The following is a 27,027-nucleotide window of genomic DNA, read 5'->3' on the forward strand; positions in this document are numbered from 1 at the left end:
AACAAATTTTGGCGTAGCCATACCATGGAATATCATTCAGCCATGAAAAAGGAATGAAGTTCTGATATAGGTTACAACTTGAATGAACCTCTAAATATTATGCTAAGTAAAAGAAACCAGACACAAAAGGTCACATCTTGTATTCATCTTTTTCATGACACATCCAGAACAGGCAAATCCATAGACGGAAAGCAGAATAGTGGTCATCAGTGGGGTGAGGGAGGGGGTGAAGAGTGATTCCTTGAAGGAGATGGAGTTTTGCCTGAGATGATAAAAATGTTTTGAAACTAGAGAGAGGTGGTTGGAGCATAATACTAAGAATGCGCTAAATGCCACTGAACTGCAAACTAGAAAATGGTTCACTGTATGCTGGTGAATTTCATTTCAATGCTAAAAGGGGAGCCTGGAAGCAGATGTTCTTTCTTTCACATTCTTTCCATACTATTTTCTGCAGTTGAAGTCAATTTGAGGGAAATTTTCCTTCCTTAATGGCTGCTCTGGTTGACACTTTTCAGCCCATCCCATAAAGAACACTGAAAAATTACTTCATCCCATGCAGGATGCTTCAGAATCTATTCAGAGCCTTGCCTCTCTACAAGGAAATAGGAGTAGTTCCCCAGTAGAACCTATTGTTTCCTTTAATGTGTAGGGAATATATATTTTTCTTTTTTCCTTATTAGTCAATTCAGTAGCCAAATGTTCTCTGGGTTTCTAATAACCTGGTCTTCAACTTAAGAGTAAGAGAGTAGGTACTTTGGAACTTTTACAAAGGTTCTTAGGATGCAATGCTTTGACAGAAAGAGCAACGCCAATTCTTGTCTCATAAGTTATTCTTTGTCATCAGTATGACATAGATTTAATTACTTAACTCTCACTTTTTAATATAATCACTTGAGCTGCACTATGATTTTTAAGGCATGTCCCCATTTACACCAAAAGAAGGGTAAAGAGTAGGAAGACCCAGAACCCAGGAAGAAAAAGTAAGTTTGATAAGAGCCAATTTGGAGAAGAGAATAGAACACTACACAGATGACATTAAATGTATTTTTTCAGTCTTGGACACTTCAACAATGAAAGACTACTTGCTACATATATTTAAGGATAAATTCCTATGCTTTTAAAAATGGCTTGGGTCTTAAATCACCCCTTGCCAGCATAGCAGGGGTAGAAAATTATGATATGGACTCAGATTCTTGAACATAAAAAGTCCTGTTGAGTGCTGGTGGCAACAGCTCTACTACTATTCTTTAGTAGTTCCCCTTGATCAAAGATCTATGTGGCAGACAAAACTGGAAAACTCCTCAGAAAAGGGTAATTCCTAGTAACTTATTATCCCCCCACTATCATCTGTTAGCAACTTCAGCCTCACCATCAGATTGCAAAGCCTAGAATTACACCTATGTCTTTTCCCAGACAACATGGAAATCCAGTGACTTTTTGTTTGTAGCGAGGACAACATGGATTATTCTCTGTCATGAGTGGAGAAGGGGAGATTGCTAGTAAAAATGCTGTAGGAACAACTGGCATAATGTTCATTCCAATACAGATTTTAAACACTGCGTCCTTAATTCCATTTGGAAAATTTAAATGAATATAAGGTAGGACTGTAATTTTAGGACTTTTCAGCGTTTTTTAAGGATAGCAACTTCATACCAAAATAAAATATATAGGTGAATGATGCAAACATATCAGTTTCTTACCTCAAACTCTCGACGATTCTCATAAATTGGAATGATCAACTTGGAAATTTCAGAAATTACTTCATAACGCTCTGCTTTCCTTAAGCCATCCACACAATGTTCCAGCAACTCCAGCAAAACTTCCTGCATTGAGAAAAAAATGTAATGAGGAATTAGAGATACTTTTAGAGCTCTGGGCAAATGCAGTTTGAACTATTTCAAATGAATAAAAAACAGAATGTACTACATTTAAGGAAATGTACAGAAGGAGTATAGTTGTGTGACTATATTTTCTAAATGACATACTTGAAATATTTGGTATTGAAACCACATTCTTAAAAGTATGAAATGAATATTGACAATAGTAAACTATTTACTTTGTTTTGTGTATCATCAAGATGTTAACCGTAGTTACAAATGGTAACATGTTGAGAAGTATTTTCCAAACTGAGGATATTAAATGCCACTAAGTAAATTCCACTAAGCCTATAAATGTCTATGATTTTTGCTTTCTACTAAAATTATATTTACACACAGTTAATAGACTCTTAAGGTAATTTCACAGTTTTCAAGCTGCTGCATCAGTGACATCAGTGTTCATTAAAATGATGTGATTTTGGTCAACAATGCTTCCTTCCTAACTATTGGTTCTAAAACTAGTGAGAATGATAATATAATACCTCAAAATAGAGATCTCTTTGCCATAATAACAGCTTCTATAAAACAACCATCATCTCATGTTCTCAACAATGAAAAGATGATGCCAATTACTCATACTATCCATAAGTCTTAACAGTTTGTTTCTTTTTTTTTTTAGGTTTTTTTTTAAAATTTTATTTTATTTTTAAACTTTACAATATTGTATTAGTTTTGCCAAATATCAAAATGAATCCGCCACAGGTATACCTGTGTTCCCCATCCTGAACCCTCCTCCCTCCCCCCTCCCCATACCCTCCCTCTGGGTCGTCCCAGTGCACCAGCCCCAAGCATCCAGTATCGTGCATCGAACCTGGACTGGCGACTCGTTTCATACATGATATTATACATGTTTCAATGCTATTCTCCCAAATCTCCCCACCCTCTCCCTCTCCCACAGAGTCCATAAGACTTAATTTAAGTTTATTTTTTAACTTTACAATATTGTATTGGTTTTGTCATATATCAACATGAATCCGCCACAGGTATACCCGTGTTCCCCATCCTGAACCCTCCTCCCTCTTCCCTCCCCGTACCATCCCTCTGGGTCGTCCCAGTGCACTAGCCCCAAGCATCCAGTATCATGCATCGAACCTGGACTGCCGACTCGTTTCATATATGATATTATACATGTTTCAATGCCATTCTCCCAAATCATCCCACCCTCTCCCTCTCCCACAGAGTCCAAAAGACAGTTCTATACATCAGTGTCTCTTTTCCTGTCTCGTATACAAGGTTATTGTTACCATCTTTCTAAATTCCATATATATGCGTTAGTATACTGTATTGGTGTTTTTCTTTCTGGCTTACTTCACTCTGTATAATAGACTCCAGTTTCATCCACCTCATTAGAAGAGATGAATTTCAGACCTATAGAAGTGACTGCTACAATGGCTCTTAAAGTACATCCTATAGTCAATTCTGAATTCATCTTTTTTCTAAACTAGCTCTTTCCCTTTCATTTCCTACCTTGCCAGGAGTCATATCCTATAGACTCTGAACTAGAAAACTAAAAGCAATTTTGACTTTACTCTTTGTTGTAAGTTGAACTGTGTCCCTCACAAAGATACGCTGAAGCCCTAACTCCCACTGCCTCAGAATGTAACCTTATTTGGAAATAGGGTCACTGGAGATAATGATGAGTGAAGTTGATGTCATACTTGAGTGACTTACTTACAGGAGTGATTTACTGGGTGAGCCTTACTCCAAACAGGGAGAACACCATGTGACTACAGAGGCAGTGACTGGAGTAATGTAGCTACGAGCCAAGGAAATCCAAGACCAACAGCCACCATCAGAGCTAGGAGGAGGCAAGGAAGGCTGCTACCCAGAGTCTCAGAGGGAACAGGGCCCTGGTGACACCTTGATTTCCAACCTCTGGACTCTAGAACTGTGAGACAATAAAGTTCTATTATTTTAAATCACCCAGTTTGTGTACGTTGTTATGGCAACTCTAGGAAACTAATACCCTCTCAGTCTTGACTCATCCTCTAATTAGTTCATGGTCAAGTTCTGCCACCTTCACATCCTAAATATTTCTCAACTCTGACCCTTCCTCTCCATTTCTACACTCATTGCTAAGGTTCAAGATGTCATTATTGTTTTCTAACAGATTGTCTTGCCTCCAGCCTTGGCACTTTCAAATCTGTCCTCTACAAATCTGCCAGAGGGTTTTGATTAAAATACAAACCAGACTACATCCCTCTTCCCTTGTAATCTCATGGCTCCCCATCATTTGCAGAACTAAGGACAAATTCCTTCATTTGGCACACAAGGTTTGCAGCGATCTGGCTGATATTTCATAAAATCATCGCTCCTCAAGCGAGCCTTGTAGCTAATGCTCCAGCAGTGATGAACTACTATTAGTTTCTCTGAAGCCCCACGGTGTTGGCTTAACTTTGTGCCTTTGTCCATTCTGTACCCTCGTGTCCTTTAATCCCTTTCACGTAGTTAACCCTGTAAGAAAAGTTAGATTGCACCTCTTCCAGGATCCTTCTCCTGATTAACACAGAGTAGCGACACGAGGCCTATTTTTCTTACTATGATACCACATTGGGTGGATATTTATCACTATACTTGCCCGTTATATATGTATCTGACTTTACAAGTTGGCTGTGACTCTTTAAGTGTAGGGACAGCACATTTATTATATTGTTTTTTTCAGTCACTAGCAGGGTGGTAGTAAATAGATGTTCATTAAATGTTGCTACTTGAACATTCATTGTTCATTAACTGTTGCTACTTGAATAATCTATATATTAACATTTAATAGTTAAATTTTCTATCAACAGTAGAAAGGAGGAACTTTGGGGAAATTAAAAAAAATCTATTAAAAACTAGTAATGTTTGTCCCAGGAATGTAAAGTTGGTTTACAATTAGGAAAAAATCCAATGTAAACAGAAAGAGCCATGTATACAGAATAAGAGAAAAAACGTGATGTCTAGCAATAGTTGCAGAAAAAGAATTTGAAAAAATTCAATATCCTTTCACAATGTTAAAAAAGAATCCACCCAGAACAGGGAATCGAAGAGATTGTTCTCAATCTGATAAAGAGCATTTATTAAAAACCTGCAGGCTGAACACTCTTCTCCTCAATTTGGGAACAAGTCAAACTGTCTGCTCTTATCATTTCCATTCAACATTATGCTAAAGGTGCTAGCCAGTGTAATAAGGCAGGAGAGAAAGAAAGAGAGAAGGGAAAGAGATGAGGAAATGTGAAACTATCTTTCTGTGCAGATGACATGATGGTGTATGTAGAAAATCCTAAGGAATATACAAACTACTAAAACAAGTAAGAAGATTTAGGAAGGTTGCAGATCATAAGAGCAACATATAGAATCACTGTATTTATGTAGAGTAGCAACAACAAATTGAAAAATAAGATTAAAAAACCAAACAATACTATTTCCAGTAGCATCAGAACATCCATTATCTAACAAAATATCCAGGAAAGGACTTCTACTCTGAAAAAGAACAAACTATTGCTGGGTGAAATTAAAAACCTAAACAAGACTTGATTGAAAGAGTCAGTATTGTTCAAGCTATCCATTCTCCACGTAGAGATACATAAATGTAACAAAATCTCAACAAAGCTTCCAGCAGGCTATTTTGAGGAAAGAGAAAAGATGATCTGAAATTCTATATGGAAATCAAAGGATACAGAATAGCCAAAATTACTTTGAAAAAGAACAAAGTTGAAGGACTAACACTATATAATTCCATAATTTACAAACTTACAGCAATCAAGACAGTGTGATATTGGTATCAACATGGTCAAATAGATCAGTGGCACAAAACAGAGTCGAGAAATAGATCACAAACATATAAAGAACTGAAATTTAACTAAGGTGCCAAAGCAATTCAGCAGGGGTGAAAGAAGTTTTATTTCTCCCCAGATGGTGTGGACTATGCAAAATACCTGTCTACAAAAAATGAATCTTGACTTCTATCTCATTATATGCTCAAAAATGAATTCTAAAGAGACTATAGACCCAAACATAAAACTCAGGAACAAAGTTCATAGCAGAACATATCAGGCAATATCTTCACAGTCTCGAGGTAAGGAAGGATTTCTCAGACCAAACATACACATACAGACACACACACACACACACACACACACACAAACCATTAAAAAAGAGTAAATTGGACTTTATCAAAACCAAAACTTTCTGCTCAATAAAAGACTTAGTGAAGAAAATACATAAATGAATCAAACACTGGTAAATAATCTACAGCACATATATCTGATGATGGACTTATATCCAGAATATAGAAATAACTCCCATAAATCAACAACAACAAAATGAATAATGCAATTTCTAAAATGGGCAAAAGAATTGAACAAACATTCCACAAAAGATAAATGAGAGACAAAGACCGCATGAAAAATGCTCAACACCATTAGTCATTAGAGAAATACAAATGAAAAACACAGTGAGATACCACTTCATGTCTAATAGGACGGCAAAAATACAAAAAGATTAGCAACAGCTAATGTTGGTGAGGAAGTGAAGCAGCTGGAACTCTCATCCATTGTTGGTGGGATATAAAATTGTCCAAACACTTTTAAAAACTCTTGACAATTTCATATAAAGTTACATATAAAACTTCCCGAGGAACCAGTAGGGTATTTACTCAAGAAAAATTAAAGCATATGTTCATAAAAGGTCATAGATAAGAATGTTTAAAGCAGCCTTATTCATAACAGTCCCAAACTGGAAGCAATCCAAAATCCATCCATAGGAGAATGGGTTTTAAAATGTTATATTGAGAGAATAGAATATTTAGCCATGAAGAACTTATGATTTACTCCACAATATGGATGTATCTCAAAAAATTCCTGCCAACCAAAAGATGCAGATACAAAAGGTAGATACTGAATCATTTCATTTTTATGACACCAAATACTGTTAAAACTAATCTACATGACATATTGGGGCTGGGCAGACTGACTGGAAATGGGCACGATGGAACTTTCTGGGGTAATGAACATGTTCTACTTTTTTGTCTCGTGGTAATGTGCTACCATGGTGTTATATGGGTGTAGACAACTGTCAAAATTCATCAAGTTGTCCACCCAATATGTGTACATTTTATTGTATGTTAATTTTTCTTTAAAACTATTTCAAATCAAAAGTCAGAAATGCAGTCTTAAAAACAAATTAAATTATTAATGGGTTAATTCACCTACTTAAAGAAGCCACTAAATGAACACTAATTTGTATTTTTCATTTCAATACAACTTGTAAGTCAGTGGCAGTTATTTTCCATTGGCTAGGGCACGAGGAAGAAGCCGTATTATATAAACTGAAACATAAAATGGCACTATGGAGAATATGATTCTATCTGTATACCTTAAATGAAAGGCACATATAAATTATTACTGTAGAACACAAAAGAGTTCCAACAAATGTGTTTACATAGGAAACTGATTATAGTTCTTGACTAATAAGAAATATTACTACTTTCCCTTGGAGTACAAAAAAGGGTCAGGCTTAAGGCCACTTCTATGACTAAGCTGAAGCTGCTGTTTGGAAAAAAGGACGTAACTGCAGTTGTGCTAATCCACTTATCTCCCATGAACTCCCTGGAATCTTCCTGCTGTGAGCCCACACAAACTGGAGATCTTACATGAAAATCATCTAAGTCTAACTAAAACCAAAAAAATGAATTAATTTACCCCAGGCTTCACAGTCAAGCAATGAACTAGGATTAAAATTCAAGTATCTGATTCTCTGTTATGATTAATTAATCCAGCAAACACGTTTTAAACATCAGCTCTTCTAAGTTCTGGGAGTAAAAGCCAAGTTTACTATCCAGTTGGTCAGTGATAAAGCTGGACATTTATGTAGCACCTAATGACTTAACAAAGAACCTTCATGTTTACTGTGAAGTGACCAGGATAGTATTATTATCTTTTTTTTATTATTTTTTCACTTAAGAAATATTTATTGATTTCATACTATGTGCTAATCATTTGGGGCTTCCCTGGTGGTGCAGACGCTGAAGAATCTGCCTGCAATGCAGGAGACCCAGGTTTGATCCCTGGGTTGGGAAGAGGCCCTGGAGAAGGAAATGGCAACCCCCTCCAGCATTTTTGATGCTAGATGGGCTCCTACTGTTTTGAATCTTATTTTTTTTTAATTGGAGGATAATTGCTTTACAATGTAGTGTTCATCTCTGCCACACAACATGAGTCAGTCATTAACTGTGTGTGTGTGTGTGTGTGTGTGTGTATAAGAGGCTCTCTCTTGAGCCTCCCTCCTACCCCCAGATCCTAGCCCTCTAGGTCATCATGGAGCACCGGGTTCAGCTCCCTGTGTATATAGCAACTTCCCACTAGCTATCTGTTTTACATACAGTCATGTACACGTTTTAATGCTACTCTCTCAATTCATCCCACCTTCTCTTTCCCCCGACTGTGTCCACAAGTCCGCTCTCTACATCTGTGCCTCTAGTTATACTGCTGAGGGGAGACTCACAGAGAAGTAGTAGGCAAAAAAAAGAGGTAGGAGGCAAAGCTTCTAGGCATAGATCCTTTTAGCTAAATGAACCAGAATTAGCTTGAAATTGCTTATATGTAAAAAATACAGTTCATAGAGTACAAAGTGTGTCTCTATCACTTTAAACTGCTGCTTTTTATGTTTCTTAATACAACCTTAAAAAAAATTCATTTCTGTGGGCCTGCAAGCACTTCAGTCTCCCCCCTTTTGTTGTTTCTTTTTTTGGTCTTCACATTCCTTAAATGTGAACGTCACTGTGATTCAGTTCTTGGTTCTCTGGTCTTCACTTGCTATATTATCTCCCATTATCAGTGTGCTTTGCTTCTCACACAGCTATGACTTCCAGATGTAGCTCCGCAATCCTGATCTCTCTCTTTAGATTCAGTTCTTAATGCCTAATGACCTGATGTTGTTTCCATTTCAATAACCTTCCACTGATACTTCAAATTCAATACTCATCAAAAAATGGAATTCATCACCTTCCCTATAAAATCGTCCATCCATCATTTTTCTATAAATATCCAAACCTGAAATCTCAGTGTTACATTTGACTCTTCTCCTACGTAGCCAGCAAGTCTCCTCTTTTCCTCAGTGGTCCCTGAACCTGTCACAAGCTGGGTTTAGGCCTGGCTGCTTCACATTTGGACACTTAGGGCAGCCCACATTACAGCCTCTGCCCCCAGCCGCCATCCATCGACCTCCAATACATTTCCCACATTACCACCAACTTAAACTTTCCTCCTCCTTGCTTACATCTCGTTATTATTCTGCTCAAAAATCTTTGACAGCAACTCAACATTCTAATCAATAAAGTCCAGACATTCAGTTTCTCAAAATCGTACCTCCACACTACTCTTCCCTATGCGAACCCAATGGCTTAGCCACAATGATCCATTCACTCTGCCCCCTAAAATACGCCTTACACTTTCCCACTGCTTAACTTTTAACCCTGCTATCCTCTGCTGCTGAAATGCCTTCAGGGCATCCTCATTCTTTAAACTTCTCTCTAATCCTAACTCTCCGCAGGCCAAAGTTATCTCTTACCTTTGATTCTGCACGGAACATACTGTCTGTATCATTCAGATGGCACTGCCTGTCTTCTCTCTATTTTGTGTAGGTTGGTAGTCTCTTTAGGTATACACTGGAGGTCCGGGAATCAGCATATCTAATTATTTTATAGTTCTTCTATCACCAAGTCCAAAGTGTTGCTCGTAAGTCAGTGCTCAACAAATATTTATTGAGTGAGTGACAACTGCAGCTGTTTACTATCCATATGAATCTCAGAGCAGAAATTTTTCATCTTTAAAACATCTTTAAAAGAGGAGAAGATGCCTCCTTTTCTTAGCTGTTACATTGTTAACTCTATTTTTTATGGAGATATCTCCAGAGTATTGTGACTATGATCTGGTTTCTGGGAAGGTGATGGGACGATGATATATGGTATATTTCTAAAACTAGACAGTAAGAACTGTTGCAGACATAGGGCTCCACATTCCAAAAAGGAACATTTGAACCCTGGGTAGTTTTAATCCTTATAGTTCATCAACCCTTAGTTACTTTTCAAATTAAGTTAGCTGTAATAATTTCTTAATGTAAATATATTTAAAGAAGTTACATTTATCTAACTGGCAATGTAGGCCCTGGAGTCTTACTTCACTATAATGGACATCCAACATTCCAGCATCCTCCTTCATTGCTCCTTCTTCATCAGTGTTGGAAGTAATATTCTTGAAGGCTGAACATCCATTAGGGAATAATTCTGTGTGAATAAAAAGCAGTGAAATAAATTTACTTTTTTAAAAGTGTTTTGTAAATAAAAGACTTGCATTCATTAGTTATCCTTAAAATATATACATATTTTTGGTAAGGAACATAGCCATAAGTGTAATTTTCAGTTACAAACACCCCCCGCCACATGCAATTTTAACAATTCTCTCTCTCTACTCTACCTCCTACCAGTCTTTTCCCCAAACATTGAGCTCAAGGTACTTACAAATAAATTTCATGCCCTGACTATGCCTCATCTGCAATGCCTACTATATGTTTTCCTAATGTGATCTAAAATTTGTTATTAACTCTTTGATCCTGTGTATGTTTATCATCTGTCACCTAAACAAAAAGGGCATGTACTTTTCAGGTAAACATTGATGAGCTTTTGTAATCATCTCCAGTTCCTTGTTTTACTGAATAATTGGAAAGTGGCCTAGGACTTGTAAAGAGAGGCAGGAAATAAAATTGATGCCAAGAATGAAGCATCCTTGGATGGGACACTGGAAGAGCTAGAGTTTTTGGTGTTAGATAGACTCAGTTCTACCATTAACTGTATGATTTTAGATATGTTTATCTCTCTAGGACTGTATCTGTAAAACAGATGGCAACTACTTATAAGAATTCAATGAAATGTAAAGTGTTAGGACAGTACCTAACATACAACAAGTATTCAATGAATTAGTTTTACCAAAGCTACCAAGAAGTAAACTAGGTTTCTTGAGATAAAATTAAATAATTGCTAGCAGTTGGTATAGTAAGTGACTGCAGTTGGATCGCTGAGAGGTAAGAAGTGAGCCCAAGCTGAGAACAGCTGCTGTAGGATTGTGGACCAAATTGTTACCATCAAACAAGAGTCTGGGGATAGAAGGCCACATGGTTGCCCTACAGATTTTGCACTTAGGAACATGTCCCAACACTCTTGCTGTGGTTGCATTTACCCCTATATAAGTGGGTTGTCACTTTAAAGGAAAATTCAATCTCCTTATAACAGAATCTGCCAGTCAGTAGAAAATCACTGGTTGCAAAGGGGACAAACAGCTTTTGCCATCTACTGTTCTACACTCTAATAGTGATGCTTAGAAATGATGACGTTCTCACAACTAAATATTTGGTAAGCTTCCTGGTGTTAGAGGCTGGAGAAGGAAGAAGGAAGGTTTAAGAAAGCCAAACTTCATACTGAGATTTCTCAGCATTCTGATCATGTACCATGTCTTGGTCTACGGGACACTCATTGAGTAGTAGTGCACTGAGAGAACGTTTTGAAATTTAGAAGGAAATATCCCACTTGATTACCTTTATAAAGTGAAGAGTTAGGCAGTTAAGGATAAGGGCCCAAAACGTGAGTGAACAGATAAAGAATATAGTCCTTAATAAAGAAAAGAGTCAACCTCTTGAGGGCCTCAGGCAGCTACATCCATGACTGGGGAAACAATTCTGTCTACTCTGAGGATAGTTTATTCTAAAAGATTCCCACATTCAAGGTTTCTCGAGAAGCCCGGGATTTAGGAGAGGACAAAATGGGGCCAAAGCATCTTGGGAAAGAGTCCCCACCAGAGGGAGGGTAAATTATGGTTCCTCTCAGAAACAAACAGGTTAAGAGTTACTGCAATCCATTATTCTTGCTAAGTGCATTATCTTGATTCCTATGCCTGATGACGTATCTCCAAAGAAAGATCATCTCCTGTGTGTGTATATGTATGTATGTGTGTGTGTATATATATACATATATATATATATGTATATATATACACATACTTCCCTTGTGGCTCAGCTGGTAAAGAATCCACCTGCTATGCAGGAGACCTGGGTTCGATACCATCACATACACACACATATTCATATATATATAAGTTATCAACACCCACCAAACTATCCAATGATAAGAGGACTCTTTTTTGTGGGTCTTCAAAATGCTTGGGGAAAACTTTGATTCCCTTTAGTCTTGTTTCGTTTAGTCTTGTTTCAGATGAAACAAGTTACTAAATCTAGGCCAGTGTACATCTGTGTGAGGGCTCTTCTGTGGCCCTATGTAGCATTATGTCACATGGTCTTGAAGGGTCTGCTTTAAAAATTTCTGGTATGTGACCTGGATTCCTGATTCTGCCCTTTAGAGCTGTGGCTTCTGTTTTCCTGATGTTATCCTAGGGTAAGCAAGATGCAAACTGTCCAACTAGACCACTACCTTGAGCAGAAAGGTCCCATGGACAAAGTGGAGGAGAGTTTGGAGGGTGGGAACGCTACCCTTGCTAAAATAAGACTGCTAGTTAGAAGAGAATTAGGAGATAAGCCTCAAGTGGAGGGCTAAAGGGGAAAGGCTGTAGCTGGGAAGGAATTGAGGAAAGGAAAAGCTACGCAGAACGGAAGCTGTCAGATCCTGGGTATAGAGACTTGGGAAAGGGGCCAACATTGCCCTACAAGGCATGACAAGAACAGACTCTATGGGAAAGGAAATTCCTTTGCCTGGGGTGATGGAGGAGCTCTACAGGCCTGAAGCTTTGCTGAATCTTGGATGCTCTGTGGTGGTGGAAGAATGCACACTTGATTCTTGTCTACCCTGGGAGAAAACAGCTGTGCACTGTGTCAGGAAGAGAAGAGGTGCAGGAGTCTAGTCTCCAGAGAATGACACCTAGAACATGTTGAGGTTTGCAGACAAAGTGAAGTAAGGAAATTTAGATCTGTTTTTTGATTATGTATTTTTGGGACTGGGAGTAACTAACACCTCGTATCACCGCTTAGAGGTAACTTAGAAAAAGGGAAGAAAGTGAGATCCTTGAGATCTCTGATACAAAGAGCAAGAGCTCTGGCTGAAAGAAGTTTGCAGGTGGAGGTGAGGCAGGGAGCACTGTACCTCTCTCTCCACTTTCCCTTTCCATTCAGTCCCTGAAGCATAAAAAGCAGGATCTAGAAATGGCCCCTCTCTGGTCTTCTGTGGTCACTTCGGGATGCCTGGGGACCAAGTCTTTGCTCACTCAGGCGACCACCCCATAGGACAAACTATTTTTTTTTTCTTAAAAACTCTAAACAGGAGAACATCTGTCTCCAATGTGTCACCTGTAGCGTTTCATTCCATCTTGATGAAAAAGAAAGCTTTATGATGACTTCAAGAGAAATGGCATACAACTTTGAGAAAACTGAAAAATTTTGGCAATTGATATGTCAGATTTTGTCTTAATCATAAAAGGATATTTGATAGAAATCAAAGGGTTCTACAACTGCTCTATTGTTTTTGATAAATAAGTTTTTCTTAAGTGTAAATGGAAATTTTTCTTTCAGTCCTGTACTCAAATGTACTTTTATTTACTCTGTGAATATCCAGGTCTTACTTAGGTTATGGATTTCTCAGACTGGAAGACAGGGTAACAGATTGAGTCTAACTTGTGTTTTAACATTAGTGGGTTCATTTCAGTTCCGTTCAGTCGCTCAGTCCTGTCTTACTCTTTGCAACGCCATGGACTACAGGACACCTGGCCTCCCTGTCCATCACCACCTCCTGGAGCTTACTTAGACTCATGTTCATCGAGTCGGTGATGCCATCCAACCATCTCATTCTCTGTCGTCCCCTTCTCCTCCCACCCTCAATCTTTCCCAGCATCAGGGTCTTTTCCAATGAGTCACTTCTTCACATCAGGTGGCCAAAGTATTAGAGTTTCAGCTTCAGCATCAGTCCTTCCAATGAATATTCAGGACCCATTTCCTTCAGGATGGACCGGTTGGATCTCCTTGCAGTCCAAGGGACTCTCAAGAGTCTTCTCCATCACCACAGTTCAAAAGCATCAATTCTTTGGCACTCAGCTTTCTTTATAGTGCAACTCTCACATCCATACATGACTATTGGAAAAATCAAAGGTTTGACTAGATGGACCTTTGTTGACAAAGTTATGTCTCTGCTTTTTAACGTGCTGTCTAGGTTGGTTATAGCGTTTTTTCCAAGGAGCCAGTGAGTGTCTTTTAATTTCATGGCTGCAGTCACAATCTGCAGTGATTTTGGAGCCCCCAGAATTAAAGTCTGTCACTATTTCCATGGTTTTCCCATCTATTTACCATTAAATGGTGGGACCAGATGCCATGATCTTAGTTTTCTGAATGTTGAGTTTTAAGCCAACTTCTTCACTCTCCTCTTTCACTTTCATCAAGAGGCTCTTTAGTTCTTCTTTGCTTTCTGCCATAAGGGTGGTGTCATTTGCCTATCTGAGGTTATTGATAATTCTCCCGGCAATCTTGATTCCAGCTTGTGCTTCATCCAGTCCAGTGTTTCTCATTATGTACTCTGCATATAAGTTAAATAAGCAGGGTGACAATATACAGCCTTGATGTACTCCTTTTCCTATTTGGAACCTATCTGTTGCTCCATGTCCAATTCTAACTGTTGCTTCTTGATCTGCATACAGATTTCTCAGGAGGCAGGTCAGGTGGTCTGGTATTCCCATCTCTTTCAGAATTTTCCACAGTTTATTGTGATCCACACAGTCAAAGGCTTTGGCATAGTCAATAAAGCAGAAATAGATGTTTTTCTGGAACTCTCTTACTTTTTCAATGATCCAACATATGTTGGCAATTTGGTCTCTGGTTCCTCTGCCTTTTCTAAATCCAGCTTGAACATCTGGAAGTTCACGGTTCACATACTGTTGAAGCCTGGCTTGGAGAATTTTGAGCATTACTTTACTAGCATGTGAGATGAGTGCAATTGTGCGGTAGTTTGAGCATTCTTGGCATTGCCCTTCTTTGGGATTGAAATGAAAACCGACCTTTTCCAGTCCTATGGCCACTGCTGAGTTTTCCAAATTTGCTGGCATATTGAGTGCAGCACTTTCACAGCATCATCTTTTAGGATTTGAAATAGCTCAACTGGAATTCCATCACTTCCACTAGCTTTGTTCTTAGTGATGCTTCCTAAGGCCCACTTGACTTTGCATTCCACAATGTCTGGCTCTAGGTGTGTGATCACACCATCGTGGGTATCTGGGTCATGAAGATCTTTTTTGTATAGATCTTCTGTATATTCTTGCCATGTCTTCTTAATATTTTTTGCTTCTGTTTCTTTTTTCTTTTTTTTTTTCTTGGCGCGGGCCTTGCCGCCTTGCTTGCCACGACCAGACATGACAGTGACACCCACTAACAATTGCTCCCGCCAAACGCCTGACAAACTCCGCTTCTGTTTCATCCATACCATTTCTGCCCTTTTGAGCCCATCTTTGCATGAAATGTTCCCTTGGTGTCTCTGATTTTCTTCAAGACATCTCTAGTCTTTCCCAGTCTATTGTTTTCCTCTATTTCTTTGCACTGATCACTGAGGAAGGCTTTCTTATCTCTCCTCGCTGTTATTTGGAACTCTGCATTCAAATAGGTATATTAATCCTTTTTTCCTTTGCTTTTCACTTCTCTTCTCTTCACAACTATTTGTAAGGCCTCCTCAGACAACCATTAGTGGTTTACCTTGTCACAACTATCACACTTTAATCATGAAATTAGCAAAATCAGGTGTTTTGGATCACTGGAATGATTGAGGCTAAGGGAAGGAAACTAAGGATTTTACTAATGCCACCATTTCAGAATAAGATTTTCTAGTTTAAGTCAGTAGAGTTTTCCAGGCTTAAAAATAGATTGCACCTATAAATAAATATGTAAACTTATCCTAAATTTAACATTACGTTTTGTTAAAATGCAAAATATCATTTTTTCCTACTCAGAGAAGGGCTCTTTGATTTGTACGAAGGAGAAATTCTAAAATAAACAAACAAATTAAAAAAAAACCTTGAAAGTACTGTGAAATAAATATTGAAATGATTAGTTTAAAAGCACTGTTTCACTTACTGAAATATGTCACATTGTTTGGTGTTCAGGCTGTCTGCCTCAAGCCAATGTCCAAAAACTCTCACAAAAATACTTATATATTTTAGTTGCTCTTTTGTCCAATCCTATAGTTATAATTCTTAAAGCCTAAGTACTGAAAATGGAGATAAATAATTCTTGACTTTTGCTTAGTTGTAAGATCAAACTTGTGAAAAAATTCTGAGGAAATATTTTATTATATTTATTTTCCATATCTAACAGGTATAGGTTTATAAGTAGTAGACATAAAACTCATTTCAAACTTCTAATAACTGAAAAGATGACATAATATTAACCTGATATATCTGAAAGGCACACCTAAAACTTTATTAGGTACTGTGTTTAGGGGTCTCATATTTGTTAGTTTATTTGTAACTGCAGGTGTGCAATTTCAATATTTGTTTTTATGGCAATTTCACAGGCATACCAGTGATGTAGAAAAAAAAAAAAAAAACCAAACAAGGCCTGCTTTTGATAATTAATCTACTTCTCCATTTTAAAACCACATATGAACTAAAAAGAAAATACTAGAGGATACCAATTTCCAACATATGATTGTTGAAAAGAAATTTAGTCCCAAACAGAAAGTGTTAAATTTAAATACAAGTAAAAAAATAAATAAATAAATTCAAGTAAAAGGAATCATTTTAGTCACGCCCTTTTCTTTGGGAAAAAATATAGCTAACTGTAGAAATTTTGGAATTAAAAAATAAAACAAGGTAGTTTTCTCGTAGTCAAAACCACAGTAATGTGACTCCCACAAGATGGTTTCATTTTGCAGTAATGTTACTCATTTGACTGCCTTCAAGATAATACTGGGTTGACCAAAAAGCTCTTTCAGGCTTTTCCATATGACATTACAAAAAACCCAAATGAAGCTTTTGGCCAACCTAATAATTTGGCAATTATGATAGACAGTGGGAGGTTTCTTTGAAGTGCCCAATGTCAATCAATTTTTTAAAAAATTTTTTATTTTGTATTGGAGTAGAGCTGAATAACAATGCTGTGACAGTTTCAGGTGGACAGCAAAGGGCTCGGCCGTACATGTATGTGTATCTATTCTCCTAACTCAACTGTTTTACTATTTAAGTAGTGGTTACAGTAGTCACCAATACTAATTTTGGAAAGAGAAGCTTTCAGGCAGGTTCCTGAATTACACTGGCTGAATCCCGAGCCCTTTAAGACCATGATTCCATTTGTGGCCCCCTCCCACCCCTGCAACCAGCCCCAGCTCTACTGAGACATAATTGATACTGAACACTGTGTAAGTTTAAGGTGTATGTGTTGATTGGATACATGTATATATTGCAAAATGATTATCACATTAGAGTTCATCACCACACATAATTACCATTTCAGACAGAGTGAAAATATTTAAGATCTACTTTCTTAGCAACTTTCACGTATATGACACAATTTTCTTCACTATAATCACTATATACACTAGATATCCAGAACATGTTCATCTTGTAAGTAGGAATTTGTACCCTTTGACCAAAATCACCCTATTTTTTGCCATCCCTCTGGCTACCGCCATTCTACTTTCTGCAGCTACAAGTTTGGCTTTTGAAGAGTCCACATATCAGTGAGATCATACAGTATTTGTCTTTCTCGAACTTCTTTCACTCAGCATGATATCCTCAAGGTCCAGCCGTGTTGTCACAAATGGTAGGATTCCCTTCTTTCCATTGACTACATGTGCCTTGTCTTCTTCATCCATTCATGTGGATCCATTTCATGTTTCCATAATACTAATTAGCATCCTTTCATTTCAGGTTGAAGAACTTTTCTCAGCATTTCTTGGAAGACAGGTCTAGTGGTGATGGACTCCCTCAACTTTTGTTTGCCTGGGAAAGTGCTCATCTGTCCATTTCCAGGACAACTTTGCTGGACGAAGTATTCTTGGTTCGCAGTTATTTGTTTCTTTCAGAACTTGAAAAATATCATTCTACCCTCTATTAGCCTTTAAGGTTTCTGCTGATAGCATCCCATAGATCATATAGGCTTTCTTCACTCTTTTTCATTTTTCTTCTTTCTCCTCTGACTCGATAACTTCAAAATATTTAAGATCTACTTTCTTCGTAACTTTCAAATATATAACACAATCTTGTTCACTATAATCACTATATACATTAGATATCCAGAACATATTCGTCTTGTAAGCAGAAATGTGTACCCTTTGACCAAAATTTAATTCATACTATTTCTTCTGCTTGATCCATTCTGTGTTTAATACGCTCTATTTCAGTTTTCACTTCATTCATTGTATTCATAAGCACCAGAAAATGTTTGGTTCTTTTTCTGAGATTTCCAGATCTGTTTACTCCTCATTTTGTTTGCATATTATTTTCCTGATTTTCCTAAAATTTCTGTTTTATTGTAGCTCATTGACCTTCCTTAGAAAAGCTATTTTGAATTATTTATTGGATAAATTGCAGATCTCCATGTCTTTCTTACCACAAGATTATTGTGATCCTTTGGTAGTTTCATAGTTCCTTCATTTTTCATGTTCCTTGAAATTTTACATTGTTATCTTCACATTTGAAATAGCAGCCACCTTCAACCAATTTTGCTGACTGATTTTGGGTGAGAAATACTTTCCATCTGTCCTGCTAGGGATTCTGAGGCTTTCACCGACCTTGTATGGATACACCTGCTCTGTGATTCTGGCTCCCACATATGACAGAATTCATGAGCACATATGTCTTTTCTCCATCATGTAACATACCAGGGCAGGTGCTAACAGACTCCCATTTGATTTCCCAAGGGTGGTGCTACTTGTGGTCTCTCCCTGGACCACAAACTCTGGCTGGCTTTCTGCACATGCTCAGTATCCATCTGCCAGAGCTGGCTCTCACTGCCTTCAGCAGCAAGCACATACATCCAGCTACAGGATGGAGGACAGTGTGGTTGAGGCACATGGAGCACAGGGGGTGCCTGTGGGCCAGTGGGGGATCCACAGGCTAAATATCTCTAGGGATGTGTTGGCAGGCTTTTTCATGGAGTCCGTGATGTGGTTAGTAGGGTCTGTTTGCGTGTAGTGCCCTCTCAGAATCCTATCTGCTCATCCCTCAGCCTCTTCCTGCCTCCGTCATTCAGTTCACAACTAAGTACTCTGGATAGAGCAAGAGAGAAATGGGCCTCTTTGGGAGCATCCTGTGCTGCTGGGAAACACAGTACATCGTCATATGCTCTCACTTTTCCCTGCATTAGAAATCAAGGGTGAGAAAGTCTCTCTTGGCACTGAGCTGTGCCACCTTGTGGAAGGTGACATGAACAAATCAAACTATTCCTCTTACCCTCTTCAATGCATTCAAACTTGTATAATTTTTGTTCCAATAGCATGCTGGAACTTCTCCACTGGACTTCTGGACTTCCCCCAAGGCTTTTTTGTCTGTGGGTGATTATCTAAAACAAGTGTTCTCCAGGGGATCCTAGACTGCAGCTGACAGGGGCTGGAGCCAGCTCATAGGCCACTGCAAGGTCCACAGACAGAACACAGGTCTGTCTGCCCATTACCTGACACATGGGTGGGTAAAATTCCTCCCAGGTCCCTTGGTATGTGGGGCTGGATGCCACAGCTCCCACAAAGGCACTTCATTCATGTATGGATGCCAAATTGTTCTTGAGATGGGTATACAAACAAACGACATATTATAGGGCCATCTAGCTGATGTGTGAACTCCCTTTCTTGTCTTTTTAGCATTTTCAAAAATATATTTCTTTCTTTATTTGTCTGCACTGGGTCTTAGTTGTAGCAGGTGAGACCTTTAGTTGCGGCATGCAGGATCTGATTTCCTGACCAGGGATAGAACATGAGCCCTGCACTGGGAGTGCAGGGAAGTCCTGTCAACTCCCTTTTAATACCAAGATACTATTATACTAAAATGCTGTAGAGATAGAATTTGTGGACAGTTGTTGGTAAAGTTGGGGCAGACAGGGGAAAATAAGTGATGTATGTTATCCAGAGCTTCCCATAAGCCCTGAGAAGAATTTAATCTGTGGCAGTCTTGCAGGGAGACAGTCTTGGAAAACAAACATTGAGCATCAGGCCTGGCCCTGTACTATTTAACTTATTCTTGTACTCTTAATGAAAGCAGAAGGCAAATGAACAATCCAGTTTTCTTTTAGAACAACTTCTGTTCAACAGTGAGTCAGATGAAAGGTGAGCATATTTTTCAGAGCTCAATCATATCCCATTCATAGCTGCAAGCTACAGGCTGCAAGCTTCCTTGGGCTAACTTAAGTTCTCCCCATCCCTAAGAATAGAAATATCTCACTTTTTCGATGAAGAAACTCTGCAACCAAAGCTGCTATGTGGACATAACACATTGCTGCCTGAAAAAGGAGACAAAGAAGGAACCGTGAGATTGTGCTCCAGGGGTTTGGGAGGGCTTGTGTTTCGAACAAAGTCATAAGTAGTCACCTCTGAAAAATCTCCATTTTTTATATGAATTTTGGCCATGCTATCAAGCCAGGTTTTCCTGAGCTCTGAGATACTTGTATAAGACTTGGCTAAGCTATACTGGAGATCAATTAGCATTTCGGGGTCCTTCACCTTCTCCTTCATTTGAGCTGTTGCCATAAGAACAGTATGGATTCTCTTGGTCAAGTCTTTGACTTCTGAGGGAAAAGCAGTTGCCCAATATCAAAACAAACAAAAAAGACGTATTTATCAATATTATTGGTGTGCTCTAAGCCTAAGCAGCCCATCTTGGGAATAACATAGAACTTTTACCCCTTGTCAGAGATCATGGTATTCATTCTTGGTTCTTGGCATGTGGGCATGCCTAAAGAGTTTTACACTAATTCTTTAAAAAAAATAGTCTATTATCTCAGGTTTCAAAAGCAGTGAGTTTGGTGGCAGTATATTCCTAACACATAAAAGCACAAACTCTCGAGCCAGACTACCTGATTTTGGACCCCACCTCCTCTGCTGTCAATTCGATTGCCATGAAGGTAATCCATATTCGCCATTATTGTTTAATTTTAGTTACAATAGTAACTAAAAATTGATATCATACTATGCGCCAAGCAGTGGCCTGGGCACTTTACATGTTTTAAACTTTATAACAACAGTATGAATTAAGTACAATTATAATTCATTTTACCAATGGGAAAACCAATGTACACAGCAGTTATGTAGTTTGGCCAAAGTTGCGAAGTTGGTAGGTGGTAGAGTCAGGACTGACACTCAGGCAGTGGGGCTACAGAGCTCATGACCTTAGTCACTCTTCCATCTCCCAACTGCCATATGCTTTAATGTGAAAACCATACTCTAGACATTTCTAATTATGCAAATCAGAGTTTATGAATCACAGAACACTCTGAAGAGGTTAAAGAGATCATTACTTTCTCTTAAAGCATTGCTTTGGTCCTCAAAAGCACAAAGTTAGAGTTTCCTCCTTATCAGTCCTATGGCTTCCTATTCACTCCACCAGAGTAATCACAATTATATGTAGGGTTCTGAGAAGAGGAGTAGGGACAGCTACAGGCCTCAGGGAGCTTTTCAATGTGAATACCACCAAAGGTGGAGAAAATTATATTCAAAAGTGTCTTCTTTAAAGATGACTTTTAAAAATGATTATCCATATGTGTGTGTACGTGTATATATATATACACACATTAGTAGAGATTCTTCATCTCTTCTTATACATTAGTAGAGATTTCATTTACTGGGAGAAAGCTATACCTTCGTTGTAATAGACTTTATTGGTAATGATTGCCCTACCAGAATAAAACTGTCATCTCACCAATGAGTCATGAAAAAGATTTCCTATGAAGGAGGTCTAAAACAGACCCCATTTACTTTGAAAAAGTTGGTAGTCTAACTTTTATATAACATGGAATTAAGGATGGTAAAAAACTAGGAAAATAAACTCTCAGGGTATGAGTAAAAGATGCTAAATGACATAAGCTATTTCTGTGCTCTTGGGATTAGTTGGAGCATATACTGATTTCTTAGGGAACCAGTAGAGCTGGCTGAAAAGCAAACTATCCCAGCCTGAGAATGGCTGGTACTATTCAGTGTTGTTTTTGTTGCTGGTGGTGGTGGTTTTTCAGTCTCAGCAACATTCCTATGGGGATATGTTTTGGTACAAAGATGCAACATGTCCCAAACGTCAAGTATGCTTTGACTGTGAACTTTTTTTTTTTTTTCCAGATTTTACACAAATTTTCAAATTATGCTGGAAGATGACCTTTCCCAAGAATGGGGATGATTCCTCTGGGAGGAAACATTCTCTATTGGCAAGGGAATCTTCTTCCCTTGTACACATACATCACTGAAGAACAGAACCTACTCTCCATGCAACAAAACAACATGAACTTTTACAACGTTTTAGGTTTTAAGTATATAGGTAGGAAAGACTGACAGTGTTCAGGGTCGTGGGTTTGACCTCAGCCATGTTGCCCAAGAATGACAGCCTTCAACGTGGGTTTGCCAATAAGTATCTCTGGCAGGCCCCAGTTAACAGATGATTGTTTAAGCTCAGAAAATCATCAAGTAATGAATCCCTTCTGTGCCATTCCTCTTCTGCTGGCAAAGGATCAGTCAGCTGTTAGCTACTCTAGTAAGTGAAGTTTTGTGAAATTTCCAACTCAGTGCTTAATTAGCCAATCTTATAAATGGGAACAACAGTTGCGGGAAAAAAAAAAAAAAAAAACTTTCTTTTCTAAGTAAGTTTAAATATCAAGCCCAGAGAAAATTCAAATTATATCATAATTATGTATACATAGTATAGTCTTTCATTCACCCATTCAACTAATACTGAATATCTACTGTGTATCTGGCAGTCTTCTAGGTGCTAGTGGTACAGGGATGAACTAGACAAAGCCTTGACCTCTGAAGCTCACATTCTGTACACTTGATACTATATAAAAGTTGTGAATCCAATGCACAGTTTACCTTGAGAAGTGAAACTCCCCTAACAGTGAACATGGTTCTAATTCTTCACTTACAGTGAGAACATACCTTCCTAGGTCTGTCACTGTTTGCAAAGTGATTGATAATGAATAAACTCCTGAAATCTTGATCCTCCACTTAGTGCTACATCCACTATCAACTGGCTTACAGCAATTATTATCTGTGAAAAGAAGAAATGTCCTTTCTTCAATGTCATTTTTCAAATGTCATTATTTCAAATGTCTTTTGAATACATGCTGCTTGTTTTCTTCAATGTACAAACCCATAAGCACTCATACAAAATGCTTCTTTTAAAGATTTTACAGAGTTCCATCAAAATCTAGTTTCTTCCTACCTGAGTGGTTTAAATTCTTCTATTGAAACAGCAACTTTAGGGGCTTGCCTGGGGGCTCAGTGGTAAAGAATCTGCCTGCCAATGAAGGAGATATTGGTTGAATCCCTGGTCTGGGAAGATCCCACATGCCACAGATCAAGTAAATCTGTGCCACAACTATTGAGCCTGCACTCTAAAGCCTGTGAGCTACAACCACTGAGCCCACATGCCGCGGCTACTTAAGCCTGAGCATCCTAGAGCCTACGCTCTGCAACAAGAAAAGCCAATACAATGAGAAGCTGGCACAACAACGAAGAATAGCCCCTGCTTGCCACAACTAGAGAAAGCCTGCACAGCAATGAAGAACCCAGCATGGGCAAAAATAAAGAAAAAAAATTGTCAAAAGCTAACAACATCGCAAACGAAGCAACTGACAAAGAATTAATCTCAAAAATATACAAGCTGCTCATGCAGCTCAATTGCAGAAAATTAAACGACCCAATCAAAAAATGGGCTGAAGAACTAAACAAACATTTCTCCAAAGAACACATACAGATGGCTAACAAATACACGAAAAGATGTTCAACATCACTCATTATCAGAGAAATGCAAATCAAAACCACAATGAGGTACCATCTCATGCCAGTCAGAATGGCTGCTATCAAAAGTCTACAAACAATAAATGCTGGACAGGGTGCAGAGAAAAGGGAACCTTCTTACAGTGTTGGTGGGAATGCAAACGAATACAGCCACATGGAGAACAGTGTGGAGATTCCTTAAAAGACTGGAAATAGAACTTCCATATGACCCAGCAATCCCACTGCTGGGCATACACACCGAGGAAACCAGAATTGAAAGAGACACGTGTACCCCAATGTTCATCGCAGCACTGTTTCTCATAGCCAGAACATGGAAGCAACCTAGATGTCCATCAGCAGACAAATGGATAAGAAAGCTGTGGTATGTATACACAATGGAATATTACTCAGGCATTAAAAATAATGCATTTGAATCAGTTCTAATGAGGTAGATGAACCTGGAGCCTATTACACAGAGTGAAATAAGTCAGAAAGAGAAACACCAATACATTATACTAACGCATATATATGGAATTTAGAAAGATGGTAACGATGACCCTATATGCAAGACAACAAAAGAGACACAGATGTAAAGAACAGTCTTTTGGACTCTGTGGGAGAAGGCGAGTGTGGGATGCTTTGAGAGAACAGCATTGAAACATGTATATTGTCATATGTGAAACAGATCGCCAGTCCAGGTGTGATACATGAGACAGGGTGTTCAGGGCTGGTGCCCTGAGATGACCTAGAGGGATGGTATGGGGAGGGAGGTGGGAAGGGGGTTCAAGATGGGGAACACTTGTACACCCATGGCTAATTCATATCATGTATGGCAAAAACCACTACAATATTGTAAAGTAATTAGCCTCCAATTAAAATAAAGCAATTAATTTTTAAAAAGCTAATGAAAAAGTGCTATCATAAAAAAAAGAAATAACAACTTTAGTAAAGTTGCAGGATACAAAATTAATACACAGAAATCCCTTGCATTCCTATACACTAACAATGAAAAATCAGAAAGAGAAATTAAGGAACAACTCCATTCACTACTTCAACTAAGAGAATAAAATACCTAGGAATCAACCTATCTAATGAGACAAAAGACTGAAATGAAGAAAACTCTAAGACATGGATGAAAAAATCAAAACACAAATAGATGGAGAGATATACCATGTTCTTGGATCACAAGAATCAATATTATGAAAATGACCATACTACCAGAGGCAATCTACAGATTCAATGCGATCCCTATCAAATTCCCAATGGCAGTTTCACAGAACTAGAAGAAAAAAATTTACAATATGTATGGAAACACAACAGACCCCCAAATAGCCAAAGCAATCTTGAAAAAGAAAAATGGAGCTAGAGAAATCAACCTTGCTGACCTCAGATTATACTACAAAGCTACAGTAATCAAGACAGTATGGTATTGGCACAAAACCAGAATTATAGATCAATGGAGGTTCCTAATTTCAAATTTTATTGGGACTTTTCTTGGTTTGATGTGAAAAACTTTTGAAACACACAGCACATCTAGATCTGAAACCATTTTCATAATTAGTGAACTGATACAATGGTGGTCAGATATTTACCTTCAGTATGTTTGCTAGCAAGTAGTTTTAGCAAAGTTGGGAATAAAGGACATTTCTTTGATGCTTTCTCATTTCTTTTCACTAGTCTATCTCAGTGTATGGACTTCCAAGTCCAGTACCTCAGCCCCTTTCTTTGTTTCTGACTAGGGCCTATCTAAAAAGTTTAGACAGTAGTATATGTTACAGCATATACACTACATAATGATAACAGTATAATGCCATGTAATGGTGCTTTTAGGCTTCACCGTTGGCTCACCAGTAAAGAATCTGCCTGCAATGCAGCACATGGAGGAGATGTGAGTTTGATCCCTGGGTTGGGAAAAAACCCTGGAGGAAGGCATGGCAACTCCTTTGGCTAGAGAATCCCATGGAGACAGGAGCCTGGCATTCTACAGTCCATAGGGTCACAAAGAGCCCAGACATGACTGAAGCACCTGAGCATGTATGCATGGTGCTTTTTAATCTCTCAGTCTCCTTTTAATGAATGCTTACATGATTCAGGCTTAAGTGTTTGTGGCCAGAAGCTTTACCCCTGATCTGAGAAGCAAGATATTATAGGAGTTGTGTGCAAGCTCTTGAGTCCAAGTGCCCTAGATGCAAACTTTGACTTTATCAATTATTCACTGAATGGCTTTAAGAAAGTGAATTAACCCTCCTGTGTCTCACTTTCCTTAAAGGCAATATAGGGATAATAACAATACCTACATTATAGAGCTGTTATGAGGATTAAAAAGATCATACTCACAATATTACTACTTAACCAGTTTTTTGAGCACTTAGACTTGGTTCTAAGCCTGCAAGTTATTAATTCATGTTATTTGAATATAGGGCTTGAGAGAAATTGATGTTTTAACCCAGAAGGATGGATCCTAATGAAGTTCAAAAAAATCAGCGCACTAATTGCAGAAATGCTTTGGAGGAAGGTGGTATTCAAATGACATCTCTATGAGAGCAAATATTCGATACTCTAACAAATAATTTTAGACCTAGTACCCAAAAATAATTAGATCAAAGATTTTTACAGAAAGCATATACTTCTATCAGATTTTCACATCACTGATGATGTTTCTAAAAAGCTACTTATGGCTGTTTCCTCATTTATAACCCAGTCGCCAATAAACAACTGCAATGGGACTGACCATGGCACTAAAGATAGAAATATGACCAAGCATTTCCCATAGTACAGCTGAGGGCAACTGAGCCAAGAACTCCCAACTGTGTTTTAGTTCAGACCTGTTTCATCACACAAGCAAAAAATTATGGAGATGTTGAATAACAACTGCCACATACTAAGTGTCTATTATGAGCTAGGCATTTTGTGCCTGGCACTACATACACTTTATTTTTAACCTTCATGACAAACCCTGAAAGCTGAAACATAGTTGGCCTCATTTTACAGATGAGGCAAATAGTTAAGATGAACTGAGTAAAATCCCCAGGGTCACATATTAAGTAAGTAGCTAAGCTATGATTTAAGTCCAGGTAGGTCTGATTCCAAAGTCCATGTTTTCCACTAAACCTTGAGACTTCGCTCATTATTTTTAACTAACTGGGCATGCTGGAGATGAAAAACACAAGTACGTCATTTGCTACTTAATCATCTTGTTTAATGCTCACCAAAACCATGCGAAGTGGGTAG

General features: G+C 38.3%; 1 long non-coding RNA gene across 1 annotated transcript; it reads right to left on the reverse strand.

Moving 5' to 3' along the window:
- Window positions 1-1,706: 1,706 nt before the first annotated feature.
- On the reverse strand, window positions 1,707-22,054 carry LOC147341574 (uncharacterized). Its single transcript, XR_015159143.1, has 3 exons — window positions 20,261-22,054; window positions 10,034-10,140; window positions 1,707-1,823 (listed from the first exon to the last, which is right to left on the reverse strand). It is a non-coding gene; the product is annotated as an uncharacterized LOC147341574 (long non-coding RNA).
- Window positions 22,055-27,027: the final 4,973 nt, after the last annotated feature.

The sequence above is a fragment of the Bos grunniens genome, chromosome X, assembly GCF_055505025.1.
Source record: "Bos grunniens cultivar Pamir isolate PY7600 chromosome X, Bosgru_T2T1.0, whole genome shotgun sequence".
Taxonomy (NCBI): Eukaryota; Metazoa; Chordata; class Mammalia; order Artiodactyla; family Bovidae; genus Bos; species Bos grunniens.